The sequence below is a fragment of the Microcebus murinus genome, chromosome 23, assembly GCF_040939455.1.
Source record: "Microcebus murinus isolate Inina chromosome 23, M.murinus_Inina_mat1.0, whole genome shotgun sequence".
In the NCBI taxonomy this organism is placed as follows: Eukaryota; Metazoa; Chordata; class Mammalia; order Primates; family Cheirogaleidae; genus Microcebus; species Microcebus murinus.
The window spans coordinates 25337756-25351505 of NC_134126.1; positions in this window are offsets into that span (position 1 = coordinate 25337756).

The window sequence follows — 13750 nt, forward strand, 5'->3', positions numbered from 1 at the left end:
CTCAGTAATTACGGACAATTTTCTGGTCTTCTGCTTTCATAAAGAGAAACAGAAAAGTTTAGGGAGCTCCCTGAACTTGCTGCTGCCCACCGTAATGCTACTTTCCGTCTAGGCCAATGACTGCACCATTTATCTCAAAGCTCAGAAATTTTTCATGTGGTAAATTGGCCTCGTCTTGGCGACATGGACTGTTACCATCCTACTGCAAACCCTGATCCCTTCCCCACTGGATTGCACCTGCTCCTGAGTGCCGGCTTCCAGGGCTGTCCCCTTTGTCCCCGCCCTGCACGCTGCTCATGAGTAGACAGGGCCAACGTGCTCTTCCATCACATCCCTCTGCCACTGGAGCCACATGGGCTACAGAAGGGCTGAGACCAGCTCTGCAGTCAGCTGCAGCTCAGATGTCTGCTCCTCCACCTCCCGCTCTGTGACTTCGGGTCAGTCGTTTAACCTCTCTGAGCCTCTGTTTCCTCATCAGCAAAATGGGAATAGCAATAAGAAGAATGTCTCCCCGAGAAGGTTATTGTGAGGGTTAAGTAGAACGGCGCATTAAAAATGATGGGCTCAATAAACTCTAGGTACAATTATTACTCTCTCAGCTCCTATCCAAACCCTTCAGTAAAGAATTGGGAACCGCTGGCCAATTGCTCCTAGTTTCTTGCCTTATTTCAACCCATGTTCAGGGAGTACCAATAGTCAGGCTGTTACTGGGACCCTGTCTTTTCATGCGTGTTATTTCTAATATCTCTTTATGGGGTGCCCTCCCGCTGACCCCCGGCTGTCCAGAGCTCCGCGTGGAACACCCAGGCCCCCAGGCCCTTACCTCCTGATTAAGACAGAGCCTGGTCCCGTACAGAGATGGGGAAATCTTCTCAGTTGGACCCAGGAGTGGGTTTGTTTCCCTCCAATTAGTTGGGAAATCGAACTCGATCTATGAAGAAGGCAGGTGTATACACGGACTGCCTGAGCTTCGTTGTAATAAAAAGATGAAATCGCTCCACCGGGGGACTGGGAGGGACGCCGAGCTGGTTTCTAATGACTGTGTTCCCTCCGATTTTCAGCGCCCGAGTGAGGCCAGCCCGGCTGATCAAATAGCCCTTTCCTCGGATATAAAACATAGTTTGGGGAGCGGGAGAGGAAGAAGACGGAAGCGTTTGCTTTTCCTTTGCTCTCCACCCCCGTTTACTGAGACGTGATGATGTCCCTCTACAATGTGGAAACTCACCGGGCTGCTCTGACTAATCCTCAACAAAAGTCAAGCTAGATGACCCACCCTGGGGACAGATGGCCGCCACCACGGCCTTCACCCCTGCAGAAAGGCTGTTTCTCTCTCCCTCCCGTTTCCCAGCTGCCTCTATTGGCTGCTGATCGACATTTGTTCTGTTCTGCTACAGGGTCCCCTCCGCTCCTGTCTGTTGCTCTCTGTTCATGTCTCCTCTCGTGCGTCTCTCTCCCCTCTCCTTCCTCTTTCTTGTCCCTCCACGTGCTCTTCGCCGCTGCTGCATCTCCTTCTTTGCCTTGTCTCCCATCCCTGTGATCTTATTTCCGGCACTCCTCCTTACCTCCTCTCCTGTCTCTGTGACTCCGGTTCATAATACCTTGAAAGAGTGTTTGATAACGCCCGGGCGACCTGCCTGACGTCGGACGGAGGAGGGATGCTCCCTGGGCGGCTTTGATGTGGTCCCCGCACCGTTGATGAAAGCCGCTCAATTTGCTCTTCAAAGCTCTGCTTATGGAGTGCTGGATGCCATCTCCTCACCACTCCGCTCTTTTTCTTCCCCCTCCAGAAAACAAGTCCAAATTACAGAGTAAAACCAGCCACTTCCCACTTGTTCATCATCCTCACCGACCCCTGGTGCACGCAAGAGAAGGACCGCATCGTACACACCCACCTTTTTAAAAACTGTTCTCCTTCCCAGAGTCTTTATGTCAGAGGTTTTAGCCCACAAAGGAAGTTCCTTGGGTGACCTTTGATTTGAATGCAGCCCCTTTCATCCCTAAAGAGGACATTTAGATTTGGACACTGGGTGATAAAATAGAAGGAAAACGAGAATGCTGTTAATACCAGAATCTGAGCACATCCGGGACTCTGGCTACTCAAGGAGATGCTCATCTCCTTAAAATGAAAGGAGTAAAACCTAAAAACTTGTCTGTAGTTTCTGGTTCTGAAAAGAACAGTGGTTCAAGTTCTTTCTAGTACTAATCACCCTGGATCCCAAAAGCACGCAAGAAGGTGAGACATCTTTTTCACCTGGCTCAGGTCTCCTATAGAGAGTTTCTATTTTCAGCCTAAGGAGAGGATTTTCGCACCTGAGCTAGATGGCTCACCCAGTCACCCGCTTGAAGGAGGGATGGAATCAATAATCTATAGAAGTTCTTTCTAGTTCTGAGACTCCCTGCTTCTGAGAATCTAATACTTTAGGTATGATAAATATATTGCAATGGAAAGATTACTGAGTTTCATGCTAGAATACCTGAGTTTAAATACAGATTTGGATAATTATGAGTTGAGTGTTCTTCAATACATTTAAAAAATATTTTCAGGGTTTTATTTCCAACAGCTTTACTGAGGGGATAATTTACATATCAAAAAATTCACCCATTGTAGGGGTACAGTTCAATGATTTTTAATAAATCTGTAGTTTTACTGAAACTTCAACCGTCACCACAATCCAGTTTTTTGTGTTTTTTTTTGAGACAGAGTCTCACTTTGTTGCCCAGGCTAGAGTGAGTGCTGTGGCATCAGCCTAGCTCACAGCAACCTCAATCTCCTGGGCTCAAGCAATCCTCCTGCCTCAGCCTCCCGAGTAGCTGGGAATACAGACATGTGCCACCATGCCCGGCTAATTTTTTGCATGTATATTTTTAGTTAGTCAATTAATTTCTTTCTATTTTTAGTAGAGATGGGGTCTTGCTCAGGCTGGTTTCGAACTCCTGACCTCGAGCAATCCACCCGCTTCGGCCTCCCAGAGTGCTAGGATTACAGGCGTGAGCCACCGCGTCCGGCTACACAATCCAGTTTTATAACATTTTCACTATTCCTATTTTCTTCCTTCACCTTAAAATTAGACTTATGCAAAAATGACCATAGTTTTCCAACCTATCTCGATGTGAATTTGCTACTCCTTCCATCAAGAGGTGGTACTGATTTCTTCGGCTAAGAGGTGGTATTGATTTCTTCGGCTTTGGAATCTGAGACCGGCCTTGTGACTTGCTTTGGCCAATGGAGCGTGGTCCAAGGGACGGTGTGCCAGTTCTGAGCCCAGACCTCAAAAGGCCTTGCACGTTTCCGCCTGGTCTTTAAAACCCTGCTGTCTCCACCATCAGTGTAAGGTTGGGCTAGCCGGCTGGAGAATGAAAAATCGCATGAGGAAAGGCCCCAATCATTTCAGTTGCCCTCGCTCAGGCCACCTTAGATCCACTTCTCTGACCACAGATGCATGAACACACTCCAGAAAGATGGACTAAGCCCAGCCTAGGTCATCAGAATTGGCTTGCTAACCTGTAAGCCCATCAAAAATAATAGCAGGCCGGGCGCTGTGGCTCACGCCTGTAATCCTAGCTCTTGGGAGGCCGAGGCGGGCGGATTGCTCAAGGTCAGGAGTTCAAAACCAGCCTGAGCAAGAGCGAGACCCCGTCTCTACTATAAATAGAAAGAAATTAATTGGCCAACTGATATATATATAAAAAAATTAGCCGGGCATGGTGGCGCATGCCTGTAGTCCCAGCTACCCGGGAGGCTGAGGCAGAAGGATCACTGGAGCCCAGGAGTTTGAGGTTGCTGTGAGCTAGGCTGACGCCACGGCACTCACTCTAGCCTGGGCAACAAAGCGAGACTCTGTCTCAAAAAAAAAAAAAAAAAAAAAAAAAAAAAAAAAAAAAATAATAGCAGCTTATTGTTTTAATCTACTAAGTTTTAGGGTGGTTTGTGAAACGTCACCATTGTGGCGATAAATGCCTGACACAGCTTGGTCACAGGGATCAATTTTTTAAAAAGCCATGAAAACATCGAGGACTCTACCCCATAGTATACTCTCACAACACTTAAAAATATTCAATTTAACAAACATGTCTACATACAGGCCCTCATGTGCAAAAAGCACTATGATTGGGAAAGTGAAGGATGCGGAATTGAAACAGACATGATATAAACCATTGAGCAGTCAGTTCCAGTGAGGAAAACAGACACTTACAGCTATAATACAGGACAATCCGTCCCTCTATTACAGTCTTTGTGTTGAAGTAGTTCCTCCATTGTCTGCAACTAATTATGTTCTTCGTTTCTTCAGGTTTCAGTTTGTTTCAAATCATGTCCAAGGAATATGGGTTATTAAAACCTCCCCCGAACAGCACATTGACCACAGTTAAGTTTTATCAGCATGTCCAAGTACAGCGTTTGCATTTATAGGGAATAGTCTGCATGGCAACTTGTCCATATGAAATGTTTCATGTAGCCAAAAAACAGAAAAACAGACATGAAATCAGAGCCAGGGTGGGGAGGAAATTGAAAAGAGGAGAGACTGATGAGTGGGAAAGTCTTAATTTCTAAAATGGGAAGGAGCTTTAATTCTAAGGATGCCTAAAGAATGGAGCATTGCCTTAGCAGATTGCTTTTGCTCACCTCCAAAATATTCTAGAGGTTTAGGAGGCTGGAATTGGGTTGGAAGGAGAGGGGGAAGGAGTGGAGGTTTTGGCACCAGAAGTCTTGTGGTTGGTTGACCTCAAGCAGATTCTCTGAATTCATCCATCCTCTCTGGGATGGCCAGCTGGGTGTGTATAGGGGTGGGTAGGTGGGGTGAGTCTAATAGCACTCTGCAAAGAGCCTTAGCTTGGAGGAAGAGACCCTAGTTCTAGTCCTGGCTCTGACACTGTAGAACCTTTGCTGTGTGACCATGGATAAGTCACTTTCCCTTCCTAGGGGTTGACTTAGGGGAGTTCGAAGGTCTCTTCTAATTCAAATAGTCCATAACTTCAGGTCTTATTCACTCACCAAGTTGAAGCAGGAGACTGAAATCAGAGTAAACCAAAGTAGATGGAAAGGCCTTCTGACTACATGTGTGGGCCCTTAGAAAATGGAGCTATTTAGAAAACCAAAATGGAGATCAATGGGTGAGCTCTGAAGAACTGGGACCCCTGCCCACCCCTCCACTCAATGTATGGAGTCTGACCACACCTGTTTGCAAGGACTCCAGAGGTTCTCTAGGCTTCCCAACCCGCAACCTGCCCACTGGGTGAGCTCCCAGGCTCCTGGCCTGGGTCTGTTGAGTCCACCCTCCCTTTCCTCCTAGAGCAAAGGACTTGAAGGCTTTTCTTAAAATGAACTTGAGCTCCAATAAGGGACTGTTTAAACAAGGATAAATATTCCTAGAGGTCTGGTGGGAGAAGTACGGGTGAAAAGGTGATCTTTTCTTCCAAGCAGTGGAAATAAAAGAAATACAAAGAGTAAACAAAGAGAGCTCTTTGCAACAAGGAACTCTCTGGAGCTAGCATAAAATCAGCACTCCTAAGTGCTTGTTACAGTCTCTTTCAGTGTGACAATTGTCAATAATCTCAGGGCAATATCTGGGATGCCTTTTGGAGAGACACAATCCTAAAGAACCCCTGAGAGGTGGGTGAGGGAAGAAGCAAGGGGTGGCAGAAGCCCCAGCTCTAGAAGCCCCTGGCCAGGTCTGAAACATCAGGATGACCACCCCTCCCTCCACCAAGCCTTCAAATCGGGTCCACTGCAGCACTTCCCCAGGGAGCCAACCTGAAACAGATGGGTGTCCCACCATGAAGTCATTTGGATTCCAACCATGGGGGGGCCTCTGAAGGACAGGAGAATCCTGTCCCCTTGAGCAAGGTGGCAGTAAAAGAGAGGCATGTGAGTGCCCACTGACCACCACAAGGCTGTGCCGCCAGGAGCCGGGCCCAGGGATCGTGTATGAAATGCAATTACATTCGGTTCCTTTTTCACCTCAAAAATGAAAACAGTAAAGATGCTCCTCAACTTACGCTGGGGTCGTGTCCTGATAGACCCATCATAAGCCGAAAATAGTAAGGGTCAAAAATGCATTTAGTACGCCCAGCCTACATTAAACGTGCTCAGAACACTCACACCAGCCTACAGTTGGGCAAAATCATCTAACACAAAGCCTATTTTATTATAAAGTGTTGAGTATCTCATGTAATTTACTGAAAATGGAAAACGGCATGGTATACGGGAACTTGAGGCAAGGTTTCTACTGAACGTGTTGCTTTTGCATCATGGTAAAGTTGAAAAGTTGTAAGTCAAACCATCATAAGTTGTGGACCGTCTGTGTAAACAGCATTGTTCAGGTCATTGTCTGTCTTCCATCGTGTCATCCTCTGATCTGTTCATCTCTCTCTCTCTTCATTTTCTAATACCTTTCACCCTCACCCCCTTCCCCGTCACTGGGTCACTGAAGCCCTGCCAGTCACTACAGATGGCTCGTACTTAGTGGCGTAAAACAGCCATTTTGCCTGGCTCGCAGATCCTGTAGGCCAGGGCTGTGAACAGAACGTAGCAGGGACTGCTTATCTCTGCTCCACGACATCTGTGGCCTCATCTGGGAAGACTCAAAGACTCTGAAAAATTCAAGGTTATAGGGAACTGGGATTATGCAGAGGCTGACTTATTCATGTGACTAACAGATGTTGCTGGCTCTGGGCTGGGCCCTCAGCTGGGGCTGCCAGCCAGCATATCATACATGACCTCCCAGATGCCTGAGCTTCCTCACAGCATGGCCGCTGCAGGGCAGCAGGATTCTTACACAGTGGCTCAAGGATCAGAGCTCCAAGTGCAAGTGTTCCTGAGAAGAAGATGGAAGCTGCAAGGTCTTCTGCCACCTAGCTTTGGAGGTCATGGAACATAACTTCTGCCACATTCCCTTGATTACAAGCAAGTCAGAAGCTCACTCAGAGTCAAGGGGAACAGATGTAAAGACCTTTCTTCTCCTTAGGAGGATTGTCAAAGAATTTGCTGACATCTGTTTTTTTTTGTTTGTTTGTTTTTTTAATTTCAATATACTTCATTTTTTTAGAGCTGCTTTAGGTTCACAGCAAAATTGAATGGAAGAAATGGTGATATGCACTCTACTCCCTGCCCCTACCCAGGCACAGTCTCTTCCATTATCAACGTGCCCCACAGAATGGTACATTTCATATAATCGATGAATCTACACTGATGCAACATTATCACCTAAAGTCCATAGTTCACAGTAGGGATCACTCTTGGTGTTGTATATTCTGTGGGTTTGAATAAACGTATAATGACAAATATTCACCATTCTGGCATCATACGGAGTAGTTTCCTGCCCTACAGATCCTCTGTGCTCTGCATTTTTGTGTTTTAAAACCTGCACAGTAGCCCACGTTGCCAAATCCAAACTAGGTCCCACTATGACTCTCTGTCAGTTTCCCTATAAGGAGCTCGCTCCCCTCCACCTCTCAGACCCTGGGACACTTTGGAAGCGACCATGGGGCAGTTGCTAACATGCTCCTTGGTTCTTTGGACATGGTTGTGTTTAAGAGCAGCAGGTCTTCTGGGGAAATCCTCCTTTCCTTTGCTCTTCTCTCATCCCTGATGCCCCCATGCACTTGCCACAGCACCCATGCTCTGCTTTGATGACTGTCTTGTGGGTCCCTGGGAGTGGTTTTACACAACCTCATGTGCCCCTGTAGAATGAATTACATGCTAATGATCTGTGCGCAGGCTCGGCACAGATCTCTTCCTTGGTAACGCCTCCATGCCAAGCTCCTGACTCAGCATACTTGATTAAAATGGTCTCTCCTTCCCGAGGTGACTTGGGGAGAAAGGCTGTCAAGCATGTTCTGGAAGGCAGCATCCTGCAGTGCCCAGCACAGAGCCTGGCAGTGGGAACGTGCTCCGTCAGCAGCTGTTTAATAAATGAACCCTGGGTGGGATATGCTCTAATGACTCACTGGCTGGTTCAGCCTGACTCACTATCACTAGAGAATTTGGGGGCATTTGACCAGTGGAGGGCCCTGCATGTCTCCAGAGGGGAACAGGCAGTGTGCTGGGGGCTGGTTGGGGAGCATGCATGTGTGGCTTTGGGGACAGGGAATGGGGGGATGGGTGGGGATGGTTCTGTGGCATGATACTGTGGGGTGGAGCCAGCAGCACTTGCCAACACGCTACCTGCCTGGCCTTCTGGTAGTGTGCCCTTGCTCCCTGATCTCCAGGACTCGGAAACTTTACTGGCTACCTTGAACAAACCCTCCAAGTGTCAGGCTACTTGCTCAGTTTCCAGGAGGCTCCAATCACTGCTGCTTTCTCTTTTCCTACCCAGAATATATGGATAAACCACCAGAAACTCTCTGGGTAAGCCTGGTCTCAGTTGAAAGGACCCGTTTACAAAAGGGGAGGTCTAAGCTTGAGAGGTCAATGGAAGGAATGATAAGAGTAACTGTGTTAATCAATATTCTAGCTATTGATGCTGCATTCCCAGGAAAACTTTTAGGAATGACATGCTTATGTGTTTCTTATTTAAGAAAGGAGAGAAAAAAAGAAAGAAAGAGAGAGAGAAATAGAAAGAAAGAGAGAGAAGGAAGGAAGGAAGGAAGGAAGGAAGGAAGGAAGGAAGGAAGGAAGGAAGGAAGGAAGGAAAAAGAAAGAGAAAGAAAGAAAGAAGGAAGGAAGGAAAGAGAAAGAAAGAAAGAAAGAAAGAAAGAAGAAAAAGAAAGAAAGAAGGAAGGAAAGAGAAAGAAAGAAAGAAAGAAAGAAAGAAAGAAAGAAAGAAAGAAAGAAAGAAAGAAAGAAGGAAGGAGGGAAGGAAGGAAGGAAGGAAGGAAAGAAGAAAAGAAAGAGAAAGAAAGAAGGAAAGAAAGAAAGACAGACTTCCAGGCTCTCTTGCAGTGAGGGAGCTAGTGGCTGGGACAATATATCCTTGGAAAAGTGGGACTGCAAACTGACTGCAGGAGTCTTCAGTGCTCTGAAATAAGCTTGCTTCTTCTGCTTTTTATTTATTTATTCTTTATATACAACTTCCTGCGCAGATCCGCAGCCCTGTGTGATTGGCTCTCTGTGCCCAGGGGCCGGCGTTGCAGAGGCCTTTCCACCTGTTACCTCCTCACATGAACAGAGTCTCTGTGAGGCCTGGGTTGTCGTCTCCCATCTACAGACGAGAAAACCGAGGCTCAGAGAAGTCAGTGAGACTGCCTGTCGTCCACTGCTAACAAGTGGACGACGCAGATCATTTATTCATGCAATAAACATACAAGGCTACGTGGAAAGCTATGGAGAGGGACAGAGACGAATAAGATGAGTTGGTTCTGGCGCACTGGAAGTTTGCAGTGTGGGTGAGGACGACAGGTAATTGTAGACACCTTGGTCAGTGCAGACGGAGCTGCACAGAGGCCACCAGGGAAGCAGCCAGTGCAGTGGGGAGGGCCGGCGGGGGCGTCCTGGGGGAGGGGGTGATGTTTGAGCTGAGAGTTGAGGACTGGGGGAGTTGGCTCAGTGAAGAGAGCCTCAGGGGTGGGAGAGGGCATTCCGGAAAGACCAGGCAGCATGAGTAAAGGCATGGAATTAAAATACGGCAAGGTCTGTGGCACTAAAAACAGCTCTATGGTGGACTGGGATTGGTCACCTGGGGTTTACCTGACCTCAACGTGCAAGTGCTCTTCCCACAGTGCTCCTTCTCCTCAGCTAACCAGGTTTGGAGGCCGGAGTACGTGTGGTACTTTCTGGAGGCCCCGGGCTCCCAGATCTTGTTCTTTAAAAGTCCCTTGTAGAATTGACAGAACCTGGGAAGCATTTACTGGCACTTCTGTATTGTCACTTAGGAGGGGGCCCACCCTTCTGGAACTCCCCCGCCCCCAACCCCGGGCTTCGGGGGGTATCAGGAGATAATAGTCGACCCATCCCACAATGCTCCGCGGCCGGCCGCCTCACAGCACTGTGGAGAAAGTAGGCCAGAGATCACCAGGAAACAATGGCTTCTGGATTCACTGCTGCAAGGAGGTGTGATGAGTCAGAGTGAAGCAATAGTTGCAGACAGACACCAACAGGTCCAGTTGGCAGCAGGCACAGGTATTACCTCAGCGAAAGACCAGCGCTGAGAATAAGGGGTGAGGTCTGACTGTGCTCTTTCTCTCTCTGTGGCCATGGTGGCGGCGGGGCCAGGGTAGGGGCCAGGGGGACATACACTACATGCGTATTTTAAGTTCCTAAGTAAACAGATCATTTTCCTAAAGGACGCTTTTTAATTTGGTCTCACCGTTTGGCTTGTTTATTCCTTCCTTTAACAGGACTTTCCATGGAGGGGACCTGAGGATGGAGACTTTTGGGTTCTGTCAGGAAATATCTCACCCCACAAGCCGGGCCTCACGCAAACAGGCGGAGTTTCTGCCCCGCAGGGGGAAGTCTGTGGGAAGGATAACCGACCAGATACGTTTCGGGGGGACCTTTACCAGAAACCCTTTCTGGTACTGGACCTGGAACCCTAAAACTGGAAGCTGGAAGTAACTTTTGACGTTTTACAGGTCAGGAAACTGAGTTGAAGATAAGAGGGAGGTGATTTGCCAAAGGTAAGAATGGAATCAGACAGAGAAGCAGGACAGAACTCAGTCTCCGCACTCCAAACCCAGTGCTCTGACCGGCTTTCGTGTTGCCCTTCTGCCCATTGTCACAAAGCTTAAAATACTGTTTAATCGTCTTTTTAAATGAGTATTGCCGATTCCCTTTCCTTTACTAAAAAAAAGACAGTTTTATAAGTTATAGAAAAAGTTATAAAAAAGACAGTTATAGAAGGACTATATTTTGTTAGTATTTGTAGGCTTAGTGCCCATCACATTGTCTAATACAGAATTGATACTGTAAGTGTCCCTATAATATGTTGTCCCTATATGTATGTCCCTAAAATGTCCCTTGAATATGCACAGAGACCCCATTGGGAGCTGGGATTTGGGAAATCATTTTTATTTATTTATTTATTTTTGCTTTAAAAACTCTTCTTTTTTTTTTTTTTTTAAATTTCAGAATATTATGGGGGTACTAACGTTTTGGTTACATAAATCAGATCATTCGGATTTAAGTAGGACTCCGTGTTTAACAAGTCTTAACCATCCATTATCGTGCCTGGCCCCTACTCAAATACAGCTCTATTTTCTGGGTTATTTTTGCATTCATAATTCTTGACAGGAAAATCCTCCCATCTAATCTTTGCTTCGTTTCTTTTTTTTTCTTTTTTTTTTTTCAGGAGATTATCTGGCATGTCTAACAGAGCAACAAGTCACGTCCCGTGGCTCCCGGCCTGCCATTCCACAGCATACCAAAGTCAACCCGCAAGGGTTTGCCTCCAACCTCACCCATGCCAAGGGTGGGGATGGGGCTGTCCCCTGGGGACGTGGAATCTGTGACCAAAGGGTTTGCCCTTTCTCGATTTATACAGGGCTCCCCAGAGGGGTAGCATTCTTGAGTGGTGGGATACAGAGAGCTCTGAGATTAACTTTCAGTAAAACAAAGCCAGCTCAGATCTAGGAAAGAACTGCCTACCTTTGGGTGACTGGAATATTGGTGCAATATCACTCCTTGCTGAAGGAGTGCAGGGAACTTCACCCTAGAATATGGCTCCCTGGTATAGTGAGTACTTTGAATTAAAGGCCGTTAGAGATCAACAGACGCTGGAAGGGACTGTCCCACATCTACATATAGACAGTACAGACTCACCAAGGAGAACAATTGTTATTTCTTCCCTCCCCATTTCTATCTCTCAAACGTCTACCTCTTCCAAAACGCAGGGTGAAGTTGTTCTCTCAAGTCTCCTTATCTGCCTAAAATATGGACCTATCAAAGAATAGAAGAGAACAATTGACTCTGATCCTTTCCCTGAGTTTTCTTTCATTAACTGAACTCATATGATAGGAAGAAAGACTGAAGTCTGTCAACAAACCAGGGCAGACTTTTGTCTCAATCTATTGTCTGCTCTGCAGGCCCTACAGACTTTGTCTCAGGCCTTTGTATGTTCTTTAAATCCATTGACTTCTCCTAGAAATCATTTACTACTCCCCTAAAATCATCCACGCTTCCTCACCCCTTTTCCCTAGCAAAGTTTACAGGGCGTGTAAGCATCCGGACCTTATTGGGAAATGGGCAATCACTCTGTGATCCTCTCCCACGCACACTGATAAATTTGCATGCCTCTTCTTTTATCAATCTGCCTTTTGTGTGTTGGTTTTTCAGCAAACCTTCCAAGGGCGAAGGGGAAGTCTTCCCTTCACTCCTACATTGCTATTTAATTCATTTACCTGGGATAGGAAAGGTACCCCTTGGAGATGTAGGTCTGTGGTGTGAAACCTTTTTATTAAGGAGACCATGTTTTAATCTACAAAAGAAAGTATAGTCCCGCAGATAAAAGTACACATAGGAATATGCATTGGCAGAACAAATGCTTAATAACAGAGACTGCCATAGTTAAAGAAATTTGAATTCTATTAATCACAACTTTCTCTGTGTAATATTGCAAATCTGAGCTATTGCTCTCACTCTGTCACTCTGTGTTTCTGAAGCTCTCTGTCCTTGTCATCACCACTGGACTGGAAGCTCCATGAGGGCAGAGTCAGTTTGACTTGTTCCCCATCTATTTATTGGATATTCAGCACCCAGCGTAGTTCTTGGCCCAGCATAGTTACTTACAAAGTAACATTTTATGGATATTTGTGGAATGAATGAATAAACACAGTAGAAGTATTAGAATATCATGCTTGTCTGGTCAAACTTTAGGCACTGACTCATGCAAATATGGTGATTCCCTGCGTTCTAGGGCCCACAGATTAGAAACCATGATTTAGATTTACGTCCTTGGATTTATGTCCCATATTTTGTTCCATTTTCCTCACAGGGATTTTACTGCTCAGTAGACCACAAACATTGGTCTGCAGGTTTAGAGACAAATGCTATGACTAAAGGCAGGAGCCCGGACCAGTTGACCTCCCCAGGTCCTTTCCAGAAATGGGAAGTCCGCGAAGAGACCACAGAACGCCTCACTTAAAGAAGGCTGAGACTTCCCGGCATCCACAGGGACAGGGATGTGGATGAAAGCTTCTCTCAAGAGCCAGCTCCTAACATTTGCAAGAGCAAAAAGTAAGCTAATCTCCAGGGGCCTCTAGGCAGTCTTGTTGTTATTTCAACCCCAAACAAGCCTGCTGGACGTCCTTTGCCTGTTTCCTCTGTCAACCTAGTTGTGTGGAGTGTTGATAACTGAAGTGACACATAGTAAATACTCTTTGTCTTGTAAGACATTTGCTGGGAGTGGAGAAGAGTAGGAAAATACAGGAGTTGAAAGAAAAGGGTGCTTAGTTTAAAATGCGTGCGTGCATACGTGCCTGTGTGTGTTAAGGTTTCTGTGCTGACATCCCTCTTTCCTCTTTAGGCAGGAGGGTCCTTCTCTTGATTCTCCCGCTCATTTCTATGCTCTTCAAACAAAGAGAGAATGATACTCCAGGTGTGAACAAATCAGGGAGGTTTCCTGTTTAAGATTCAGAAATTCATAGCCCCAAGGAAATGAATAAAAGAGAGGAGAGGAGAGAGCAAGAGAGATGAAAAACAGAATCTTCGCCACCTGCTATTTAGTGATTAGCTCCCAGATAAGGAAGGCAAGAGACGCATTCCAGGAGCTCAGGGCTTGCCCAGGCAGAACTCAGAGAAAAGAAGGGCTTGGAGAATGGTGAAGCCAGCAGCTGCAGGGGGAGGCGGGGCTCCTATCTATCAATTTTCTTTCAAGCTCCT